Here is a 26,365-nt window from a genome sequence, read left to right as displayed (position 1 = left end):
GACTGATACAGACTCTGAAATGACAGAGGTCTGTGTAACAACCTCAGGGGTCCCTCCTGAGGCTCCAAAGCCTGAATCTTACCAACTCTATAACTCAGACAGGGAGATCGAATGCATTCAGCACCACCAAGAATCTGACCCGCTACTTTTTAGTGTACGAACTGATTACAGTTTCTGGTCTAGAGATGTTGAGGCAGACAGTCTATTCCCATCTCCAGGACCGGTGATGTCTTCCCCTGTCTCCACTAATGGTGTTCAGACGGATATGCCCGTCTCCACTCATGGTGCTCAGACAGATACCTCTCACCTAGCTACAGGACAGCCATGGGTGAACAGACAAGTTCCACAGGAACCGATGTCGATTGAACTTTCTGAGACAGATATGGATTGCCCTGATGGTGTGCTGCCTGAAACCTGAAAAAAGGTCCAGCAGCTTGTTAAAGGGATGATGACATTTCTGCTGGACATTATTGTCTACCAAGACCAGAAAAAAGAATGTCAAAGCTGCGAGATAGACCATCCCAGCCAGAGAAGACATACGTACCTGCCTCTTTGAACCTGAAAGCACCTACTGTGTAGGACGCTTTCAGAAGATTCTGAAGATTTTCCGCAAGTCTTGGCTGAAACGACTGGCTGTGAAAGTTATGAGGTATTATAATATTTCACTGCTGATTCACAAAATACACTGTCAAATAAGGACAAACAACAGATTAAGGGTTTGGGGTTTTGACGCCCCATATACTGTAAATTAAATCTCAGGTCAAAAAGAAAGTTCAACAATTCAAAACTTTTTCGACAAAACAGTAGGGAAGGACGGACATTTTATAAAGCTGGACAGGAAATAAGGTAGGAGGGATGCTGAGAGGCGTTGCAGTGGTTTCTGGGAGTGACGTCATCTATTTTCTTCATTGTTTACAATTGCACCCGGAAGTGTGCGTTTTCGGGATTGTTCTGGGTGCTCTTTACGGCTCCGCCGCTTCGGTCTTTCTAAGGAATTAAAGAAACAAAGGTTAGTACACTGCCGTAGCTCCCTCGCGGGGTGTTTTACGCAACAGACCGGGTCGCTCAGCTGCTCCCTAATTGCTCGTGCGTGACAACACATAGTGGTTGAAAAGACTGTGGATGAACTTGAAAATACCTACTCTATTTCTGATGCCGTAATGCAGTCATTTTATGAAATGGATTAACACTCCTACTCTGTAATCCGGCATATGGCAAATGAGTTTTGTAAGCGTAACTTTGATCATGGGGGTTGTATGAACCCCTGGGGTGAATATGACCTGGAATATGCTGATGTGGCAGAACTTGCTGGTAATTCTGAACCTGAAGCCGTACCAGTCTGAACAACTCAGACTACTAAATAAATGTTTCTAAGTTGTTAAGAGGTATCAGTGTCTGTTTTATCACCGGCAATGGAGCAGGTCTTGGAAAAAACATATTATAACTCTGAGAATGCAGGGTCCTTGGGGGGCAAAGAATCCTCGAAAAGAGCTCTCTTGCAAGCAGGTCACAATGCTGGAAACCAAGAGGTGTCCGTGTTGTTATCGGGGCAATACACCTACATGGTACATAAACCGGCTAGAATCCATTTTAAAAAGGAATAAGGTGTATGTTTCCAATATAGACGGACAATGGCAGATCGATCTTGTGGATATGACAAACCTGGCCAACTATAACCAAGGCTACAAGTATTTACTGACTTGTATAGAATGTTCTTTCGAAAATATGCCTGGGTCAGGGTTCTGAAAAACAAAATGGGTAAAGAAGTGACGAGGGCTTTTGGAGGAAGGTAGAGTTCCACAAGATCGATCTTCCATTGTCTGTCTATATTGGAAACATACTCCTTATTCCTTTTAAAATGGATTCTGGCTGGTTTATGTATCATGTAGGTGTATTGCTGCCAATAAGGTGGAGGGGAGGGATTAAGGAGGGGCCTTGGCCAGGGCCAGGCTGTAATTCAGCAATCCACCGACAGGGGGCGGGGCACAGCATTCAAATCCACCAATCAGAGGAAAGGGGGTGGGACCAAAAGGTCATAAATCATTTTGATTGAAAGTTTGACATTTACCCCTAACGTACTACTACTCCCCTGCATCGACATCATTATGGCAGGTGACTTACATCGACCACGTGGACTTGTTGTGTAAGCCTGTATCTTTAGATAGGCTTGTCCTTTTGTGGCCTGAAGATGGTGTGGGACCTTTTATGTACAAAAATAGGACCGTTTCACATGAAAGAGGCCTTTGCTAAAGCATATTGAGGTTATAACTGAGATTCCCTTTCATTTGTTGGAGCAAGCATTACTTGGTTCAGTTCAGATAAATCCGTGTCCCCTGTGCACTGCATCCACATTTCTTTATCCACCATGGTCTTGGCCATCTCAGCAACCATCTCTTTAATTCTTTCCCTAACAGTGCCCCCTTGCAGCACCCATTGACCCTTACAGGCCTCCGGCCTCTGATTGTCCATCCCTTGGCACCTTCCATTTTATACGGAAGTAATGCAATCTTCCAGGTGGGATGCTCATCTGTCCTCTGTGGCATTCACACTGTGTATAGAAGGTTCACAATACTTACAAACTCAATGCACTACTGCGGTGTCTGTTCTGACAGAAAATATAAAACCAGAAGGAGGACCCAGTTGGTGTGATGTCACAGTGGCCCCGCCTCCTGGGGGATCCACCCACAAAGCTCATAAACTGACAGTATTGAGTGTTATATTTTTTTTTCACATTGTTCCATGATGCCATGTTTGTTTTGGTATGGTCATCTTCTTCTTAAGGGAAAATTGTTCCTGTTACTATGGCGATGCTCTCATCATCCACTGGGAGGTCACGATTGTTGATGTCATCATTGTGACAGTATTCAGATCATCATGTGAGATTCCTCCTGTGAAAACACAAGGGGAGAGCAGAAAAAGATTTGGGGATCCCCCCCATATATTATAGCACACAATACAGAAAAAAAATGGCTCCAGAGCACTCTCTGGTTGCGCGTCCAAAAAGAGACATACTAAGGAAGGAAGGTGCTGGGTTTTTATAGAGGTAGGGGAGAAAGAGGTGGATGCAAATCAAAGAGCAGGAAGTGATGTTGATGGGAGGTGTGGCTAAGAAAGGGGTACAGGAACAGGAGGAAGTCTATGAGGCTGGTTTTCTCCTCGGGTGATCTGCAGAAGAGGTAGAAAAAAGGTTAGTGCACTGTGGCGGACACACCTGGAGGATGGAAGGACCCAGAGAAGAGCAATACCTCCCTTGGAACATGAGAGGGCAGCTGCCCTGGTTTGCATCGGGGCCACAGGATCGGAGCTTAGAAGCTCAACACTTTTGGTGCACGTGGCTACCACCAGGGGGCACCCAGATGGTTATGGAGCCATGGACTGCAGCACTTCCGCCAAACCAGGAAGTGTTGCTGGAACAGGAACCAGGTACACCTGGAGTGCTTCCGGGTGCCCAGGCAGCACTTCCACCACACCAGGAAGTGCTGGGGCAAGGTCTGGAGCACATATATAAAAGGGGCCGCCTCAATCCATTCAAGGAGCTGGAGTCAGGAGGTAGAGGACAGAGCTTGCGGGAGAGGAGTAGAGGTGGCAGAGAAGATTAGAAGAAGAAAAGAAGAAGAAGAAGAGAGGAAAGGACTGTGAGTTTATGATAGTGATTGGTGCACTGTGTTGTAGGCAGAAGAAAGAAAATAAAGGTTTGTGCTGAAGGACATTGTGAGCCTGCTCTCGTATCCTGCCCTAGGTTATGCCCTTAGCCTGCCTCCCAAGCGCATGTGTGTGACACTCTCCATTTGGGACCTGGATTCAAAGAGTTTCATGTGTGGTTATTTTTGTTTAAAGAATTTGTGGTTAGGGCGGCACGGTGGCGCAATGGGTAGAGCTGTTGCCTCGCAGTTGGGAGACCTGGGGACCTGGGTTCGCTTCCCGGGTCCTCCCTGCGTGGAGTTTGCATGTTCTCCCCGTGTCTGCGTGGTTTTCCTCCGGGCGCTCTGGTTTCCGTCCAAAGACATGGTGGATTGGTGATTCTAAATTGGCCCTAATGTGTGCTTGGTGTGTTTGTGTGTGTCCTGCGATTGGTTGGCACCCTGCATTGGATTGGTTCCTGCCTTGTGCCCTGTGTTGGCTGGGATTGGCTCCAGCAGACACCCGTGACACTGTGTTCGGATTCAGCGGGTTGGAAAATGGATGGATGGATTTGTGGTTACCGAATCTCTGGTTGACTTGATGTATTTTGATATTCTAGTTAGTGTATAGCATTGGTGAAAGATCAGTTTGACTTTGTCGTTTTTGATCCTGGCAGATCATTTTTGGTAATGTCTCATTCTGCTTTTAAATAAAATCTTTTGCTTCATGTTGAGCAGAACTGAACTGTCTTTTTATTTTGAACTTCTAAAACCAGTTCCCCATTTAGGCCTGTCTAGGTAAGGCAACAGTTGGAGATCTGGCTGATCTGTGGTGAACCTCTTCTGGGCTCGCTATTGAAAATCCTGGCCTGCTTTAGAAGCTCATTTTGGAGGCCTCATGCTCCCTTTTTGCCATATCTTTGACTCTTTTACACAACATCTGTTATATTGACCTTCCATTTGTAATTTTTCTATATTTTCTCTCAGCCTTTGGGGGCATGATAGCACTCTAATTAGAGGTTTTCAGCACTACAGATTAAAAATCTGCCATTACTTTTGACAAGTTCAATTTACGTTTATTGCTATTATTTCACTTTTACTGTCTTTGCTGCCCACTTGGATGGGTGCTGTTGGAACCATTTTGCACAATGGCTACCAGGGCTTCTGTAGCTTCTCTATGGGCGTGTCTTCGTTGGTCAGAGGCAACCTCCAACCTCATAGCTTGGGGTTTTACTCAACTGTGAGACCCCAAATAGACAGATGTGTGCCTTTTCTGATAATGTCCAGTCAGTTGAATTGACCACAGGTGGACTGCAAACAAGGAGTAGAAACATCTCAACAATAGTCAATAGAATGGCATGCACTTGAGGCAAAGTTCAAGTGTCATTGCAAAGGGTTTGAAAACTTGTGTCATATTTCAGTTTTTTATTTGTTATGAATTTGCAAAAATGTCTAAAATCCTGTTTTTTGCCTTTTCATTCTGGGGTGTAATTTGAGGAATAAATGAATTTAAATGACTTTAGCACAAAGCACAAAAAGTGAAGACTTTACATTATGTCGCTGCCCTGCTCTCTGTGCTGCCAGGAGAGGCTGCTGAGGACTTTTTGGGCACATTAAACAAACACACCCAATACATGCTGGGTGCTGTCACAAATGTTGGAGCTATAACCTAAACCTAAAATTCCAACATGAAGCACTTCAAACTAAGTCATCCTCCCTATTTTACCTCCACTCTCCATTTCTATTATTTAAGGTGAAGCAGAAGCAGCAGTCCTTGTTGCTGGCGATTCAGTATGGTGAAGCCATCAGGGAGATTGAAAAGAGATGGATGGGGGAGACGACAGTCAGGGAGGGTGGAGGCGTGGAAGTGGATGGCTTCCAAAGGTTCTAAAAATAACTGATTTGCTGAAGTATCTAAGCAACAGGAAGTCACAGCAAAGCCAGAGCTGCGACCAAAGGCTCCAAAAGAACTGACAGCGTGACACTGGCTTGAATTTCTGCAGTCCTGCCTTTGATGGAGTGTAGAGTTCACAGAGGCTTGATTTATGGCTTTCTTCTGCTCCTCAGCTTCAGACCATTTGGGAAGTGGGAGTGTGAGCTCCTTGGTACCTCAAAGCAAATGAAAGTAACAACAAAATAAGTTAGATGCAAGGTGGCACAGTGTGCACAGAGTCCTGGTTTCAAATCTAATCCAAGGTTTGGCGTTTGTATGCATTGTGATGACCGTTCTTTGGAAGCAAAATGGGTTTAGTTGATCTAACCTGCTAATCCAATATAGATTTCAAGGTCTGGAAGGAAGAATGGGACAGGAGGCAAACCTGGATGAGGTACCAATCCATTAAGAGGACACTCATTCACTTAAATTTGGGAAGAAACTCGTAGTAATGAGCAAAACCTCACACAGACATGGGGCAGAACTTGAAACCTTCACACAGACATTGGTGGGATACCCACACTCACTAATGTAGTCCATCTCAGCAGGCCCCTCCTTGGGTAGGAGAGTGCAAGTGGAGTGACCTCCGTGTCCTGTGTGGCACTGCACCTTGGTGTGGGCATACTCAATGAGATTTTAAACTAACTTATGAGAAAGTCACTGTTTATGAGGAACGAGATACTCCCTGACGTGATCTGAGTGGCTTATGGGCTTCCAGTGGTATTTTGACATGTCAAAAATATTTGGTGGTTGTGGTATTAGTAGTGGTATGGGTAGTAGTAGTGGTAGTAGTAATAATAGTGGCAGTGGTTATAGTGGTAGTTGAAGTGGTAGTTGTAAAAGTAGTAGTGGTTTTAGTGGAAGTAGAGGTGTAGTGTAGTAGAAGCATTAGTACTGGTGGTGGTTGTAGCAGTGGTAGTGGTAATTGTTGTAGTAGTGGCAGTAGTGGTGGTGCAGGTATTCATAGTGGTAGTAGTTGTAATGGTATTTGTAGTGGTAAGAGTAGAGATAGTAGTAGTAGTAAAAGTAATACTAGTAGTGGTAGTTGTTGTAGCAGTGCTAGTGGTGGTAATTGTTGTGGTAGTAGTGGTGGCACTGGTAGTTGTAGTGGCAGTGTTGGTAATGGCAGTTGTAGTGATAATAGTAGAGGTAGTAGTAGTAGTTGTAGTAGTAGTAGTAGCAGTAAACCTAATAGTAGTAGTGGTAGTGGTTGTATCAGTGGTAGTGGTAGTTGTAATGGTAATAGTGGTACTGGTAGTAGTGCTGCTACAGGCATTCACAGTGGCTTTAACCCCTTAACCGCCCTCTGCCGGATATATCCGGCATCGTAGCTTTATTGCTGACGCCTTACTGCCGGAATTATCCGGCACATTTGCCTGTGGTTATGTGAATGCCTGGCGTGTAGTATAACTGACAGTTTGGCGTGGGTATTATTACTACGTTGTATTTTGACAACTCTGCGCTTGTATTGGCCGCTCACGTGATGTGATTCGAAAGTGAAAAAATTCCCCCAAGGTGCTGGTGTCTTGCAGACTCTGTCAGGTTTTCCTCCAGAACATCTCTGTATTTTGTTGATTTAATTTTGGCCTCACGAGCCATCCAAGGCCTGCTACAGAGAAGCAACCCACAGCCTGATGCTACCATAACCATGCTTCATAGTGAGGTTGGTGTGTTTTTGATAATGTGCAGTATTCAAACATGCCATTTATTCTGAAGACCAAAAAGCTCAATCAGAGCACAGAATGTTCTTCCAGCTGATTTATTTTGTGTTTTTTTATTTATAATTAATTTTGACCACTCTGCATGGATCTGTTTTGACTTAGACATTAAATTGTCTTTTGCTGTTGACCAGAGTCAAAAAAGCCAAATTCAATGTTGTATAACAATAAAGTGTGGCGGTGTATGATGTCCTTCCAAGTCCAACCAACCTACACTACTGGGGACTTAGGTGTTGTCGAGAAAGCAGATCACCCTCTGTGCCATGTAAAGAGCACATTTTGAGCTGCCATCCAAAGGCTTTGGGAAGAGCTTGATATCACCGACAGCACAGCCAGGTACTTAAGACCATTGTGGAGACCATCAGCGCCATTACTGTAGGGCTGTTCGTCCCATTTTATTAGACCTGGAGAGAAGCCAGAAGCAAAAGTATCCTCAGGACTACTAAACACAGCACAGGAATGACAGCTGATGGCCGACCTGGGCAGGAAACTCAGGTTTAGACAGTATATTACCAAGAACATTGTCCAACAAGACATAGTCCTAGTATCAGGAAGCTCAAACAAGTGTGGGCATGCTGGAACCTATGGAGCAGTGAGATGAGGATTTGGAGGAGGCCTTCGAGTGGAAGAAAAGCAAGTATGAAGGCCTAGTCACAGACAAGGCTGGAGGGTGAGGTACTTGCCCATGGAGAGCGGGTTCAGAAGCTTTGCAGGGAAGTCTTTGTACAGGACATCCTCTGTACTTGGCATCTCAGGGGGAAGAAGGAGGAGAGGCATTTAGAAAAACAACACTGAAGCTTCGGAGAACGCCTCCAGGTGGCTGTGGATCAAGAGAGGAGATCTGTTGGAGATGGCTGCCAGGGCACAAGTTGATGTTTGTTCACCTTCAGCTTGGTTCGCTTAGTAGAAAGGGTCTGATATTTGCAAGACGTAAAACACTCAATGACCTCAGGTAACACCAGTGCCCTAGCTTAGCATCAGTAGATATAGCACCTCAAAAATGAAAACTTCCAAGGGGGTGAAAACATTTTATTTGTGGTGGCAGAGCAGAGGAGTGACCAGAACATCATGTGTGGGTGGGCATTGGGCTTGTCTGGGGGGGCAAAAAATATCCATCCATCCCCATTTTAGTAGGGGGGTCAAATAATAATAACAACATAGTTTTCTATAACATATAAAAGCAAAAATTGTGGCATAAATCATAACCTATTGTTCAATAAAATTAACAGAGGCAATGGAACTTGTATAATTATTTTTGTGAACAAATATAGAACTACATCTACAAGGTAAATATCAATAAAGTCAAATGTATACAGTACAACATATGAGAGCAAGAACATAAACGTGGCTTATTGTAGTCATGGGAGGCTATAGGACATCAGTTTCCAGCGTTTAACCTGGATATTATCTACAGGACCAGTCTGCGGTTACTCTTGGCAAATTCTGAAATAAATTCATTCATGTCTAGATTTTCTGTGATGTTTTTCTCATGTGCCAGAATGACTAAATTTCTCTTCCTTGAGTGCAGCATTGTTCGGCGGAGTGGAGTGAGAATGCGGTTCAAAGTAGAGAAAGAGCTTTCGCATGCAGCTGAAGACACGCCAGTGATGAGTGCTGTGATGCAGACATGGCTCTGACGTGTGGGATACCAGACGCGTGTTTGTGGAAGTCGCCATCATCTTTTTCTAGAGCTTTTTTCTAATTAGTGTAGCCGTGTTTGGTGAATATGACCTCGTGGTCTGAATTGGAAACACTAAATTTGTGGCAGGCAAAGCAAAAGCTGCCATCACGGGCAACAGAATATTCTAGCCATGGTCGAGATGATCCCAGCTTGCACTAAAACATCTGAGTGTCTTTCCGAATGCGCGCTTGGGATAATTAATTAAAATGGGCTGGGATGAGCTATCCATATTTAAGTCAGGCAGACCAGACTGTATATTTTGTTGAAGGCAGAGGTTTGGAGTAACTGACACGGGCGCAGAGCTGGAGGATTGTGTAGGCTTATCTACGCCTTTTGGAGTTTCAGTTCCCGACGTGGGTGCGCTGTGCTCCGTGTTGGTAGCAGCGGTGCTGGGCTCAACCATGGAGCCAGCAGCTTGCGGAGGGACAGAGGTTGAAGATGTCTGCTTTTTAATAAGCCATCTATGCGTAGCCTTTGGTGTTACTAACCAGAACATAAAAGAAGAATGGAACATATACGCTGTTTTAATTAAATAATGCAGTAAACAGGTTCAAAACGTGCCGCAAAATGTGCAGTGAAGTGAACTGTGAGGAGCACGGTGCCTGTTTAGTGGAGGAGACACTGATGGATACGCCCCAAATTCAAATGGGCCGATTGGAACGCAACTCAGTTTTGAAAATCAAATGTTTTTCTTCTCCAGAGTTTTCATTGGACAGAGCATTTCGCAGGGGGGGCACGGCTTGTCTCTGGGGGGGGGGGGCAGTGTCCACCCCAACCCCCCCTGTGGTCACGCTTCTGCGGCAGAGGCCTGCCAGTTTTCAATGCCCCCACTGTCTTGATGTGATATGATGACATTTAATTAGATCCATTTATTAAGCCGATGCAATACAAGTTTGAGCCCCTGGAGCCTGAGAGTATCCTGTTAAATTTTGGGCACAAAGTGCCCTGGAATGCTTAGACTGATTTCTGTAATTCAAACAGTTGCATTCATTTATGAGCATTTATCCCAATATAAATGAACACACAAATCTTTCCACAGGAAACCCATGCAGATAAGGGGCGAAGATGCAAACACCTCGCAGGGAGGACCCAAGGTGCCCCAGCTTTCTTCCACAGTCCAAACACATGCTGATTGCTTCCTAGTGAGAGTGTGTGTGTGTGTGTGTTTTCACCCTTCCATAGATTAGGCTCCTGCTCTCCTGCAAGCTTACTTATAATAAAGCAGTGTGACAGATGGCCGGGACCCATGCCTGGCTGGGACGCCCCTTCACCACATCTGCCAGGAGGACAAGGGTGGGAAGCCCAGTATCTCCCCCTGGATGTTAGATGGCAGCATCATTGGGTTGCAGCGGTGCCTCGGACTCCCCCAGGGCTTCATGGGGGTTAGAGTTCTGTGCAGCTCTGTGGTGTTCTGCAGGTGCCGCCAGGGGGTGCTGCAGCAGGAGCTGCTGGCCCATTTTGGGCACTGATTTCGCCACAACCGGAAGTGCAGCCGGATGTCAGCAATCAACCACCTGAAGCACTTCCGGGTGCCTGATAAAAGGGGGCCAGCAACCACCACTCAGCGGCCAGAGTCGGGTGGAGGAGGACAAGGTTGCTTGGGAGGAGTGGTGGTGCCAAGGAGGAAGAGAAAGTGCTGTTGTTACTTGTGTGCTTGGGACTGTGTATTGCCTGAGGGTCACGGGGAAGACATGCGCCCACAGCTGAAGAAAAATAAAAGTTCTTGGTGTTTTACACGTGCCTCAGTGTGAGTCTGTGTCGGGTTGGGCGCTATACAGCATCCTTATCACAGCAGGTTTAGAAAAATGGATGGATAGATTTTTAGACAGTGGGTGTAAGCCCAAGTGTCACGAGAAATCCACATGAAATGTGAATAGTAAAAGTGAACCCATCAACAGGTGTCAATAAGCCAAGAATGGAAAGCAGGTCTCTTCATCTGTGTGGCCACAGGGGTAATCAGAGCACCACTTGGTCCAGATAGTCATTCTACAGGGTGGCCCACCTCCACCAAGACGACTCACGTTGCAAGGAGTGTATATGAACCTGCTGAAACGGGCACAGAGATGTCTTGATGCAAAAGGAGATCAATTTCAGCATCTTCTGTTAACGTGAGTACCAAATTTGATCAATTTTCACCACGTAATGTAGTCGTCTTGGTGGAGGCGGGTCACTTTTTCATGGGCCACATTGTATAATTTCACAACTTACTGCAAAATCAACTGTAGGGAAGAGTAAAGACATTCCAGTTATTTTCTTCCCACTACCAGCAGAGGGCACCAGTGTGAAGCATATTCTAATTTAAGGTGCATCACTCCAACTCATCACCACTCCAGCCACTATAACATGAAAGAATAAACTCTGTGCTAAATTGTGTATTCTTGTTTATTATGGTGACATGTTTCTTGTTGGTAGGATATACAAGTAAGGATTTCACTGTACTCCGTACACTTGGCAATACCACAACACCTAATTTGTGTTTATATTTCAGTTTTATATTGTTTTCCTCATTTTACAGATGACCTGGTAGAGAAGGTAGAGAAGCCGAACTGGTCAGTAGAACCCAACACATCTTAAAGAGAGGACTGGTAATTATGCATTAACGTGGGGTCTGGTATACAATTGAGGTTAAAAATATTGGCATGGCTGCATGATTTTTTCAGATAATGCACTGGATCTTCTACAAAATTACGCCATTACAAAATGATTGGTGTTAACATATGTATTTAATTTATTTGTATTGGATGAACACAAACAATGGGGATAAAAGACAAATCCAATCTTATTTCACACAAAACCCGAAAAAAGGTATTGAGAACATCATTGGAACTTTTTAGAAGTTCTAAGGAAGCAATGAGAAGTCAAGCAAAATCACCCCCTTTATTAGCTAACAGAACTGATTACAATATGCAAGTGTTCGAGACAATTAAGGCCCCCCACCTTCAGGCAGATTGTAAGTTGCAAGGAATAATTTGATTTCAAGCAGGTGATTGTGCTGTGACTGATATTCCAAATCATCTATGACAAGTTACAGGAGCTGGCAATTTAAAAGTCACATATTTAACCAGTTTAAATAGAGAAAATTTGATTGGACTTGTGTTCTGTGTGCCTCACAATCAGCAGGGAGTAAAGACAGAAAAGTAAAGAATTGTCTGAAGAGGTGAGACACAAAACTGTAGAAAAGCACATCTACAAGACCATCTCCGGAGACCTTCGTGCTCCTGTGTTCACTGTACGCAACAGTATCAAGGAGTTTAAGATCCAGCGCACTGTAGCCAACCTCCCTGGACGTGGACAGAAATGAAACATTGATGAAAGAGTGGAATGAAGGACTTCATGAACATTGGAGAAAGAACCTGCCAGACACAACATAAGGAACAACATGAGAACAATCTGGACGAGGACAGGCCATTCAGCCCAACAAAGCTCACCAGTCCTATCCACTTAATTTATCCAAAATACCATCAAGTCTGATTTTGAAGGACCCTAAAGTTCTACTGTCTACTGCGCTACTTGGTTCTTAATTCCACATGTCTGTGACTCTCTAGATGATGAACATCCTAATGTCTGTGCAAAATTTAACTGTTAACAAGTTTCTAACTGTGTCCTTGTGTTTTTGCTAAACTCATTTTAAAGACATAGTCTCGATCCACTGGACTAATTCCCTTCATAATTTTAAACACTTCAGTCAGGTCTCCTCTTAATCTCCTTTTGCTCAAACTGTAAAGGCTCAGCTCTTTTAATCTTTCCTCATAATTCAACCTCTGTAGCCCTGGAATCTGCCTAGTCGCTCTTCTCTGGACATTTTCTAGTGCTGCTATGTCCTTTTAGTAACCTGGAGACCAAAACTGCACACAGGACTCCAGATGAGGCCTCACCAGTGAGTTATAAAGCTTGAGCAGAACCTCCTGTGACTTGTGCTCTACGCATCAGGGTGCTATATAACCTGACATTCTGTTAGCCTTCTTAATGGCTTCTGGCAGTTGATAGTGTCAAGTCCACTACGACTCCTAAATCCTTCTCATAAGGTGTACTCTCAATTTTCAGATATCCCATTGTGTATTCAAACCTAACATCTTCACTTCCTATGTGTAATACTTTACATTTAATTACATTAAATTTCATTTGCCACAAATCTGCCCAAGTCTTTATGCTATCCACGTCCCCCTGTAATGATTCAATGGATTCTCGATTATCTGCTAATCCACCTATCTTGGTATCCTCTGCAAACTTACCCAGCTTGTAATTTAGATTTCTATCCAAATCACCAGCTCACACTATCTGTCGCCATCTCAGTGAAAGGGGGCTATATGGCAGGAAAACAAAATTAAGCTCTCAGAGAAAAGAACAGTGTCCTGTCACACACGTGCACATGGGAGGCAGCTAAAGAGCTTGAGTAAGGGCAATTCCGAATCTGACCGGGACGTGGCAGAGTGCACTGACTCTTTTTCTCGCTTTCCTACAGACCATTCACGGGAAGTTCCACCTGGCCCTGTTGATGTCACTTCCGGGTCTGGACCTATAGAGGAAGGCCTTGCCAGCTCCGGCCCCCTTGATGTCACGTCAGGGCTCGAGACTATGGCTGAAGACCCTTATAATCCCAGCCCCTTTGACGTCACATCCACCTTTTCCCTATTTCCTCAGTTGTGTTTTGGACTCCAGTTTTTGCACATCAGTGCTGTCATTCATTTTTGCAACTTTTGCAGCCAGGAAATTAATATACGTGTGGCTGCCCCAAACCTTGCTATGGCTCTTTGTGGAGTTTGTGACAATCTTTACTGTCAAACATGGAGGTGGATCACTGATGTTTTGGGGTCTGTTTGCTGCCTCTGGAAGTGGTGTTGCACAGTCATCGCGGCTGCGTCTTTTGTAGGAGGCGGTGTTGCCTGGCAAGTAGTACTAATCACAGCTACCGCTGCACTCTGCCACCCTCTTTCATCTACGGCACAGGCCTCACTTACCTGTACCTTTGTGTTGGTCAGGCTGGAAGAATCAGCCCTGCGTCACCTCGTCCATTCCAGAATGACTCCTATCGGCGTGCCAAGCTTCTTCTCTAGTCCTTCCTTCGCTTCTTGCAGGGCCTGAAAAACCTGAAAAAGGGACTGCAGGAGTAGGACGATGCCCTCCAAGTCCCTTGCAGCCCGAAACAGGTCAGTTTCCCCTCGTCATCTCCCGCCAACTGTGAGCGACACCCAAGCCCTGCATTCCTCCCAGCGGCCCCTTCAGGTGTTGTTCGAGATCGAGGTGGAGGTATGTCGCTCGCCTCACCGTCGTCCCACGGGTCGGCATGCTTAGGCCAACAGCACGGATCCGATGGCTCGCCATGTAGGAGGTAGGCATACGAAAAAGCGTAATATCCCCAGGGCCACTCACCCCCATGACCGACACATACCTCCTGACGGATCCCGCCTCCCAGAGTTGCTCTATTCCAGGTGGCCTCACGTTGCAGCCCGCTGCCCTGGGCTTCCTTGCCGATGGCTTGTGAGTTGGCACCCGCTGCTTTGAGAGCGTTCCTGGATCTCTTCTTCCCCATGGATGGTGTGGTGTATCTCTAGAGTGTCGCAAGCTTCCTGCCGCTGTTGCACGCTTCAGTCCGCTGTCTCGGGTGCGTGTGCCTCACGCTACTGTGCCAGGTCCTTACAGAAAATTTTTATCCACAGGTCCCGGCCCAACAGACAAACCGGAATCCTGCCAACTACGCCACTGTAAGAAAAGGCGCTATATTACGCCCAACCCAACACAGATTCACCCGTATAAAAATAAATAAACTTTTATTTTTCTTCCCCTGTGGGTGCACAGGCAATACACAGTCCCAAGAACAGTATTAAGCACCACTACAACACACTCTCTTCTTCCACCACCACTCCTCCTCACCAAACTCTGTCCTCCTCCCACCCGACTCTGGCCGCTGAGTGGTGGTTGCTGGCTCCTTTTATAGTTCACTTGTAAATGCTCCAGGTGCTTGATCACCGAGTTCCGGCTGCACTTCCGGGTATGATGAATATGCCGCCCACATGGGCTCAGGAGTCCCAAACACAGCACCCCCTGGCTGTGCCTGTGGGACCCAACAGGGCTGCACCCAACTCCAACTCCCAGGGAGCCCTGCGGGAACCTGAGGCACTGCTCCACCCCAGGGGGGGGCGGCCATCTAGCGTCCAGGGGGAGGTATTGCAGTGTCCAGGGCTGCTCCCCCTGACTATAGTGTGCAGAGGCGTCCTGGCTGGGCATGGACGCCAGCCACTTCCACAGTGTGACACTCTTCATCACCGAGACATTTCAAAAACAAAACACAATGGCAAGTGCAGTGTGAAATGCGGTGTTTCCAGGCTAATGGTATTGGTGCAGGTGGATTCACGAGCTGACTCGCTGCGGCTGACTGGGCAGTAGGCTGGTAAACAGACACATGTAATCAAATGATCAGCATAGACACACCTTATTAGTTGCACCCGATGTTAATCGGGTCAATGCCTGCATTGCATAGGATGAACAGAGTGGGGAAATGAAAGGAGAGGGTCAGTTTTTGGAGATGATCTTATGTAGCTTCCTTTGGCGAAATGAAATCACCGAATCTATGAAGGGATCATGGAGGTAGGGGAGATGGCAAAATCAAATTATGCTCTGCAGGTACCGATTTTGGGGTAGCAGAATGGGATCCCTGCAGACCACTCAGAAGTTGTAGTGAAGGAGCAAGTAGCTGGGGCCGAGAAAGGGCATCTCAAGGTCAACCCTGAATTCAAATGACTTCTCAAAAGGACAAAAGTAAAAAAGAAAAGGGTTTTATTACCAAAGGTGGTGAACAGTCAAAACACTGATCCCATAAACACATAGGGCATTAAATAAAGCAAAACCCGACACCCTTCTTTTTTACCCTTTACTTAGCCTCTTTACTTATCCAGCCACTTACCGATGGCTTCTTCCCAATTCCACCACAGGAGCTTTTTAAATCCAGATCTGGAAACCCTTCTAGTTAAGCCTTCACAAATGTTTCTGGGTTACTCAGCCAGCACTCAAAGGTCCCTGAGGTGCTCCCCCTAGTGGCACTAAGTTTGTGTGCAGACTTTTCATACCACAGAGTGTGATTGGGGAGGGTCAGACTCTCTGTCCACATCGATACCCCTTCAGATCTAACCACAGTGCGCTCTGGTGGCCTGAGGGACATTATCAAGGTTAACAAATCTGTTGTTACCTAACCCACTTTCACAGTCTTACCAATCTAATTCATTCTGGTGAGCCCTTCCTTCCATTTCTCAGTAAGAAGTGGTCACTAATAGGCTATTACATGCTGTCATCCAGGTCATTGCCTTTAGGATATCCAGGCACAGAAACCTCCTTTAAAAGTGCAGTAACCATTATAAAATATGGCCTACTTGTCCAAGCTCTACACCACTGATCTCTTCTCCTACATAATTAACAAGACCCCTAATTGTACCTGCAACAGGCCCCCTTTGGGTTACTATATTATGGATGGTTGTGACATTCTTTACAAGTCATGTAACTCTGTGACGGCCAGTGTGATTTTCTACTCTGTGGTGTGCTGGGCTGGTAACATCACTTCAAGTGAGGCCCACCGGATCTATTGTCTAATTACGAAGGCAGACTCGGTTGTAGGTTACACACAGGACCCCATTGAGGTAGTAGTGAAAGAAATGAATAAAGATAAAACTAAGGGCCATTATGAACACAGCTGTATACTAACACTGAGGATTTTTAAACAGCAAATTATTCAGCAGAATTGCGGCAAAAAACACTAAAGGTGCTCCTTCATATTGACAACAATACACATTTCTAGAAGTTTTTTCTACTTTTTTGTAATCCTTGTGTGTGATTAAGATAGTTGATGTTTTTGTTGTTTTTTTAATATTTCTCGTGCTTCAGTGACAAGGTAAATGTTCTATCTAGCTATGTATCTATGTATCAATCTATTGTAGCCGAGTGCCAGAATGATAATTCAGGATGCAGCAAGAAGATTTTGGGGTACCAAGCAGGTCATCCCTTTTATTGTCCAGAGATAGCAACATTTAACAAAATAAGATAAACAAAAATAACACTCATTGGTGTTTGACCCTTGTGGCCGGGTGCAGGAATAACAGGCAGGCAATAACGAAGGGTTGGGACACCAACCTGGTTGTCCCATTTAATACGATGGGCTTTTTCTTTAATACTTAAAGAGCACCCTCAGACGAAAGGGAAAGTAAAGGCCACTCTGGCACAAAAACAAAACACTAAGTACTTTGGCTTCTGGTAAGGTGGCTGCTCTCACTGTGGAATGACACCTCCTTCTGGGTGGCCACCTTCTTTATGGAAGGGGAGGAGCTAAGTGCCCTGACTGGGTGGTCTCTTGGTGCTGTGGGGAAAGAAGGAGAAGATACTTGTGACAGTGCCCCCTCATGCCCCAGTGGGTTATCACCTACCTTGATTGAGAAGGATAAACATTGCAGTCGCTCTAGCAGAACACCATCTGGCTGGTTGCTCTGGCAGGAATGATGCCTTCTTCAGAGACACCCAGCTAAATGCCTTCAATGGGTGGCTTCCCAACACTGCGGAAAAAGAAGGAGATGACAATAGATAGATAGATAGATAGATAGATAGATAGATAGATAGATAGATAGATAGATAGATAGATAGATAGATAGATAGATAGATAGATAGATAGATAGATAGATAGATAGATAGATAGATAGATAGATAGAGAGTTTTAATCATGCACATCGGAGAGCCTCCTTGCATGTTCAGTCAAGGTATATAATAACCTGCCACGATGAGAGGGAGCACTGATGCTAACATTGTCCCTTCGGATTAATAAAGTATCTATCTATCTATCTATCTATCTATCTATCTATCTATCTATCTATCTATCTATCTATCTATCTATCTATCTATCTATCTATCTATCTATCTATCTATCTATCTATCTATCTATCTATCTATCTATCTATCTATCTATCTATCTATCTGATAATGAAGCTGAAGGACCTCATCCAGGTCTAGAATATTCAGAGATGTTGATAAAGCAGATGCGTCAGAAGTCTTTCAGTTGCAAATTGAATCACATACTCAAGGATACCAGTGGAAATTAAGAGAAAGCACACTGAAGACTGAAACTGGGAAGCACTTTCTCATAGAAAGAGTCATTGATATCAAATGACGAATCAAGGAGTTGAATCAGAAGATGTAACAACTTTTAAAAAGTATCTGGTGGGATATTAAGACAATTTAGGTATTAGCTGACCACTGAATGGCCAACACTTGTTTGTCAAACTTGTTATAATCTTATGTTCAAAGACATGAAATCAAGCTACTGCAAAGACTATAGCTAAAACAAATACCCCAAAAGTAAAAAGGCTAATTATTTTGAATTCTTTCTTTATCTGTCTCCATTTCAAACCAGTTTCTAAAATAAATGGTTTTCTTAAATCTTCTCCCTTTCCTTCCCAGTCAGTTTAAAATGTTTCTGTTTTGACCACTTGCAAACAGCAGGCTAACAATTTTGTAGAACCAGAAGATAATGAATGATCAAAACCTGTCTTGGTGGAAAAAATGGCAGGCTGAATTGGCAAAAAGGTACAGGGAGTAGGGGATAAAAAAGAAAACGCAAAGTCAGAAACAAGTAGGGGGCAACAAGTCAGAGAGTCTCAAAACCCAATAAGTAAATCAGATAAACCATTGCTTAATTTGCCTTGAATAATGAATTCCAGTTTAATAAAAGGATAAATGTCTGTGTGTCTGTGTAATTGCTATATCTCTGTTATTCAAATTGATGGTGCATCCGAAAACATGAACACTGCTTTTACGAATTTCACACCAAATGACATATAACAGAGACATACTGTATGCATCGGATAGTGCACTGTAAACATGAACACTTACGTAAAGGTTGACTGTTTAGATTTCATTCCATCTTAGACGGGTAGCACAGCTAGTTCTTAATAAAATAACAAAATATATATCAAATAAGCCTCATCCCCAAATACACCCTTTTCCCCATCTGTCATGTCTCTGGTCCCTGTTTCCTAACAATTTCCCATTTATTCTGGAGCCTTCAACTGGGTTATGGCTCTTCAATGCAGCATCGCTTGGAGCTGCAGTCACCTGAGGGAAATAAAAGACTCCACTTGGTCTCAGGTCTCTGCTGTGGCACACTCTCTTCACACTCCTTACTCTCCAAGTTCATCCATTTGGGATTATGGAAGCATTTAGTAAAGTTTTCTGCTCATGACTTTTTGGAATTCCGCTTTGGATTTTTGAATTGGAGGTTTTGATTTTTTTTCTTCAAATTCTGGCTTTGACCATTCTTTACTGTCATTAGGATTTTTCCTTTTGGGATTTTTTTCAGGACTGTAATTAAAGTGTTTTATTTTAGTACTAGCCAACCCATGGCGTAGCATACGCCGCATAATTATGTATTGATGGGTGAACACTTCCTGAAAGACACAGTTGTCCAAATGGAGTTGGTTTTGAGGATACGATTGTAGGTGAATGAAAAGATATAACTCTGGAGAGGGCAACATACAATACAGCGTTTTACACAATGCATACAGCGATTCACATCGAAGTATAGGCACTGCTAAGACCATGGAATACCCCTCGCAAACTGTTTTACACACTGCACACAGCGATTCACATCCGCGACAAACAAATTGTTTTACACGCTGCATACAACGATTCACATCCGTGACAAATATGATTCTTCTTAGATAGTGCTGTCGCATCCACCCTCACACTCAAAGCATACACACTGCCTGGTCATGTATCCGGTCGCAAGAGCAACTGATAGAGACCCGCCCACCAACTCTAAGACCATGGGATACCCCTCGGAAACTGTTTTACACGCCAAATACAGCGATTCACATCCGTGACAAATATGCTTCTTCTTAGATAGTCCTGCCGCGTCCACCCTCGTTCTCGAAGCATACACACCGCCTGGTCATGTGCCCACTCACAAGAGAAACTCACGGAGACTCGCCCACCAACTCTAAGACCATGGCGTGTAAAACAGTTTGCGATGATGGACGCAGTCGTGCGTCATAACCGAAAAGAATACAGTGGAACCTTGGTTCACGACCATAATTTGTTCTAAAACTGTAATACCTCCAACTGTAATTGTAAATGTAAATACAATTAATCAGTTCCAGACTGTATGAACTGTATGTAAATATATATTTTAAGTTTTTAAGCACAAATATAGTTAATTAAACCATAGAATGCGAAGCGTAATAGTAAACTAAATGTAAAAACATTGAATAACACTGAGAAAACCTTGAACAACAGAGAAAACTAACACTGCAATAGTTTGCGCTATAGCGCTACCAACCGCTGGCTAAAAACACTTTTTTTTTTAATGAGTTTTAAGCACAGGGAAAAAAATGAAAAATCCGTAATTTAATAAACCACCAAGAAAAGTAACATTGCAACAATGCATGCTACGAACCGATCGCTGTAAACAGAGGTGAAAACAAAATCAAGCCCAGTGCATTCTTTAACTGCCTTCCTACCTTATGCATCCAGCCCCCTCTATCTCTCGCACTGCCTGTGTGTGTGCGCGGCTCTCTCTCTCACGCTGCCTGTGTGTGTGTGTGGCTGTCTCTATCGCGCTGTCTGTGTGTGTGCGCGGCTCTCTCTCGCGCTGCCTGTGTGTGTGCGCGCCTCTGTCTCTCTCTGGCACTGCCTGTGTGTGTGCGCGGCTCTCTCTCTCACGCTGCCTATGTGTGTGCGTCTGTCTCTCTCTCGCGCTGCCTGTGTGTGTGCGGGTCTCTCTCTCGGGCTGCCTGTGTGTGTGCGTCTGTCTCTCTCTAGCACTGCCTGTGTGTGTGTGTGGCTGTCTCTCTCACGCTGTCTGTGTGTGTGCGCGGCTCTCTCTCGCGCTGCCTGTGTGTGTGCGCGCCTCTGTCTCTCTCTGGCACTGCCTGTGTATGTGTGCGGCTCTCTCTCTGGCGCTGCCTGTATGTGTGCGTCTGTGTCTCTCTCGCGCTGCCTGTGTGTGTGCGGGTCTCTCTCTCGGGCTGTCTGTGTGTGTGCCTCTGTCTCTCTCTGGCACTGCCTGTGTGTGTGCGCAGCTCTCTCTCTGGCGCTGCCTGTGTGTGTGCGCGGCTCTCTCTCTCTCGCGCTGCCTGTGTGTGTGCACGGCTCTCTCTCTGGTGCTGCCTGTGTGTGTGTGCGGCTCTCTCTCTCGCGCTGCCTGTGTGTGTGCGTCTGTGTCTCTCTCGCGCTGCCTGTGTGTGTGCGGGTCTCTCTCTCGGGCTGTCTGTGTGTGTGCCTCTGTCTCTCTCTGGCACTGCCTGTGTGTGTGCGCGGCTCTCTCTCTCTCGCGCTGCCTGTGTGTGTGCGCGGCTCTCTCTCTGGTGCTGCCTGTGTGTGTGTGCGCGGCTCTCTCTCTCGCGCTGCCTGTGTGTGTGCCTCTGTCTCTCTCTCGCGCTGCCTGTGTGTGTGCGCGTCTCTCTCTCGCGCTGCCTCTGTGTGAACCGAGGTTCCACTGAGGTTGACTAATGAAAAGTCAACGTGGCTCAGAGGTGCATGTGGAGACTAACAGAGACGAACGTGAATGACGCCCGGTGTTGTGAGTTGGTGGGTGTGGCTCGGCAAGTTGTCATCATATCCAATGACGTCGTGTTTTGTGAGTTGCTGCGACCGAGTTTTCGTCGTATCTAATGGTCTTAGAGTTGATGGGCGTGGCTCCTTCCTGCGTGCTTTCATGGGTGTCTTGCTTGCTCTGGCAGCGGCTTAGTGAATTATATATATAGATTTGTTAGTATTTTCAAGTCCTTTTGCCTCTTTGCTAGTGTGTGGTTTGTATTAGCTTCTGTTTCTTTGTTCTTAATAAATTTTATTTTACTTACTTCCTTTTCTCTTTGTTTATTCTGCCTATGCTGGAAAAAGGCAGATAATTTATGTCTTTTCAGTACATGACAGACATCTGATGGTCCACCCTAATTGGAAAACCAGAAATCTGTCCTGTCTTTAGTCAAACCAAAAATCATAACCCAAAAGTAGTTGTGAAAAATAACAAAAAAAACATTTCTACTAACCAGAAATCACAACAAAGCACATTGTCCTACCCATTACTGGTTTAAAGTTTCTTTGGAATGGTGAGAGACCTTGTATTAAGTATTCCTCCATAATCTGAGACAAGTCTGATGGGCGAGTTTCCATTCCTGACTTGGAACTTTACCAGTGCTCTTATACCCTTGGGCTTATCTAGAAATGGTTTCATACTTCAGGCCATCCTCCCTCTTGGCTTTTCATTGAACAAAGGCTTGCTTCCCCTAACCCCCAACACACTGTTACATTCACATCCTTAAAACTGAAGCCCCTTAAAGTTTAAATGTGGTCCTTATTTTCCTTATGCTTTAAAGTGTTGGAGCCAAGTAGAAAAGCTTTTAAGTTCCACTCTCATTTGGCACTCAAATACCCCCACATTTCATAGTCAAGCTCTCCCTATTGGTGGTCAGCCCATTTATTTTCCACATTGGTCTTAATTAGGCATTAGCAATATCTCTGACATTCCAGACACTAAGGTCCATGTTCTCCATTTCCTCTTCTTCTTTTTATCTCAGTCAGTCCTTACTACATGCGGTGCATCACTTTCCTCTCCTCTTTGTTCTCATCCACCTTTTGTCTTTGCTCATTCATTTTCATTGGACAAAAATAAAACAGTTGCCACATTACTTGCTACACTATGCAAAGCCTTCTACTTGCTCTTACTCTTGTATTTTGTGTGACAATGTGATCTCCCGTCCTCCATTGCCTTGTCATAAAACACCATCTTTCAAAATATCACTCTGTCTTCCAGGAACACCAATCGTCAGTTTAATCAACTTCACCTATCATTTGTATCTTACCCCATGTAAATGTTTTCCTGTAGGCATATCCAGTGTTCCTCTTTGTGACTTTTCCTCCTTAAATGTTTCCAGAACTTTCCTTCACATGTTTTGGAACTCCCTCGCTGTCACTCCTTAATGGCTAGCTGTTTTTAATTCCCTCTCTTTAATGCTGTCTGTTCAGATTTCTCTCTCGTCTCATATTTTTCTTCTGCTGAACCTGGTCTTGCTGCTCTCCCTCAGCAAGACCAGCACAGGTTCTTCATGCCGGATACCATCGGTACCAAACTTGCTCTGGCTTCTCGATGGATATCCCCCTTTTGTTGTCTTTGTTGTTCCTTGAAGATCTTCTTTCTATAACCTAACTCTTTTAAACTCTCAGCACTGAAGATTAACAGAACTTTTGGATCCAACATCAGGGAGTGGCTTTTGGTCACCAGGTTTGTGGTGGCATGGAGTGCATTGATCTTTTGATTTTACTATTTTCTCTGTATTTAGCTTTCTGATTTTTCCTTTACTCCACCAGATCAGTTTTTAGCAAAGTTTAAGTCTGATGATCAAGTCAAAATCTACTTGCAGATTGTAAAATAAATAAATAAAAATAAGTAAATATATAAAGATGCAAGATGCTCGCTTTGGTGCTACCATAGGGAGGTTATGCCCTTCACACCCTGACCTCTCGTGACACCATTCAGCCACTTTTGTAAAGATAGGACGCTCATCATTAGAGTTAGAAATGAGGCTTCAGTCTCAATGAATGAGATTAGAAACCCCCCCCCCCCCCCCACCACCCACCCTTTGTGACGGACCACTAAAGCTATCAACTGAATTACTGCAGAAGGTCAATTAACCCATTGAGGATGGACAGCCTGGCTTAATTTTAAGTAGAGTCTTTTATAGTGGACACAATCACCCTATAGGGACAACATTTTTCTTACCTCGATTTGGAGGAGATGCTGAAGTTCTCAATCCATCTTTCCTTCCATTCTTCAGCTTTGCCTGCTTACTCTTATTCCTGAGTATATTAACATCCACATGAAGATGAAGTTGGGTAGTAATCAACTAAGAAGAATTCTGAAACTAGGAGAGGGCAAGTCCTTTCAGAAAATATCTTGCAATAGTGTGTGTTGTCTGAGGAAGTTGTGTAGGTGTCTCTGAGGCAGCGGGCTGATTGAATTAATCAAATCTATAAGTTGTATTATAGTAGGATAAGTGGAACTCCCTAAATTTTGTCATTGGATCAGTCTTCTCTCACACCCTAAACTTCACACCCATAAAAGTGCACACGCATAAACTCACACAGACTCCATTCATGCAAACGTTGATTATGAGTAATACCTGCCAGTCTATCACTCCTCAATACTCCACATAGGGACTCACTAGCTTTAATTTAATTTATTCATATGACTTTTAGACACAACTAGTACATATTTATAAATTATTATTTAGATATTCCCTTGCAGTGGATGGAAATCGATGTTGGATATTTAATCTGCTGTCAACTTGCCTGTTTGGACATGCGTCTAATAAGTGCTGAATTGTCTGCTTCTCATCCCCACAGTCGCGAATTGGTGTTTCTGCAATGCCCCATTCATGCATCAGAGAAGCGTACCTTCCTTTGTCCATTCTAATTTTATTCAGTAGAACCCATTCGCGTTGTCTTAACTGAAACCCAGGCACTTAGGTAGTCAGATCATTGATGATGTGGGCATTAACGGGGTTTGCAGCAATCCAGATTAGTTTTCACTTCTTGTCCAAACAGAACTCATTGCCGGGCAAAGCTGAGTCTACTATCTAGGATGGTTTACACCAGAGGTGTCGAACTCAGGGCCTGGAAGGCTGCAGTGACTGCAGGTTTTCCTTCTAACCCTTTTCCCAATCAGTGACCAGTTTTCACTGCTAATTCAATTCTTTTTCCCTTCATTTTAATAGCCCTGTTTTTAAGGAGTCAGTGCTCTGAATTGATTCTTTTCTTCATTAAATGACAGCCAAACACAAATGAGACATGAAACGAGCCAACAGATGACCAGCTAAATTGAGGCTTCAAACTCCAACCAATTTCAATCCAACCAATCTTTTAATGAGAACCCGATTCTTGCTGTTAATTAAACTCGTTATTTAATTCCAAGGCCTGTTGCTGCTCTCATTCTGCCACAGCAGACATTTCCAGAACTGTTGATTTTTGTGTTTTTTCTAAGAACACCGTCAAGATGTTTTGGTGACCTGAGAGATCAGCCTTACTGAGACCATTCTTTATTTTCAGATATTGTGTGATGGGCACAGGTGAGCTGGTCATGTGGCGGCTCGTTTTGTGACTCATTATTGTTTGGCTGCTAATTAAGGAAGAAGAAACAACTAAGGGGCCCGAGTCAAGTTAATTAAAATGAAGGCAAAAGAAGTTGATTACCAGCAAACACTGGTCACTAATGAAGAAGATGGTTAGAATGAAAACCTGCAGCCACTGTAGCGTTCCAGGACCAGAGTTCGACACCCATGGTTTACGCGAATGCAATCAGAGGTCAGGTAGATTTTGAATCTCTTCAAATACAGTGGAACCTCGGTTTGTGAGTAACTTGGTTTACGAGTGTTTTGCAAGACGAGCAAAAATTTTTAATAAATTTTCACTTGATAAACGAGTGAGGTCTTGCAGTACGAGTAGTTTGCCTGCTGAGCGTCATGTGATCACAACTGAGCTGATGATTCTTCTCTCTCTCTCACTGTGGGATTGTGGGCAATCGTCTCCTATTCTCCGTCTGAGTCGGCGTGCCTCACTCATATAGTCAACATCCGTACGAGCGTATAGTGTTTACTACAGCATTAGCATTGTGACTGTGTGCACGCGCTCGTGTGTGTGTGTGTGTGTATGTGTGCTTGCGCGCGCTTGTGTGTGTATGCTCGCGCGCACATGTGTGCTGTGACGTGCGAGTCCCCGTCTTGCACCCTAAAACACGAAGCTGAGTCTCAGTACTTTAGCAACACAAGCTTTATTCAGCTTGAAACAGCAACAGCGCGGTTATTTATACACAGACACAGCAGTCAGGCAGGGCTCTGCACATTTATAATGTTCCTTGTTCCTTGTATCACCCATTGACGGCAGGCGCTTATAGCATGTCCGCGATCTTTTCGGATTCGCTTTTATGGAGAACTGCTACAGCGCTGGGAGACTGCGATTGCTTTGTGACGCTCTTCAGCGTGTCATCCCGTTGGGTGAAATCCCACAAGAGTTTAGAAACTCACTCACCCCAGCCATGATTCTTTTCAAAGGTAAAGTGCAAGTTAATTTGTTTTATGTATTTTTACTTTATATTTTGTATTAATCATTTTTATATGAATAGTTTTGGGTTGTGGAACAAATCATCTGAGTTTCCATTATTTCTTAGGGGGAAATTCACTTTGATATACGAGTGCTTTGGACTACGAGCACGTTTCTGGAACGAATTATGCTCGCAAACCGAGGTTCCACTGGAATAGTTTGCAGGCTCTCTACATTTGGTAAACTCACATAGGGTGGCAGCTTCACGCCTTAATTATATATTGTGACAGGTAGTTGGCATCCTTACCCAGCCGGGACGCCTCTGCACAATATATTCAGGGGGAGCAGC

This window comes from Erpetoichthys calabaricus, chromosome 1 (assembly GCF_900747795.2).
Source record: "Erpetoichthys calabaricus chromosome 1, fErpCal1.3, whole genome shotgun sequence".
NCBI classification, from domain to species: Eukaryota; Metazoa; Chordata; class Cladistia; order Polypteriformes; family Polypteridae; genus Erpetoichthys; species Erpetoichthys calabaricus.
Note: the sequence above shows the minus strand (reverse complement) of the source record.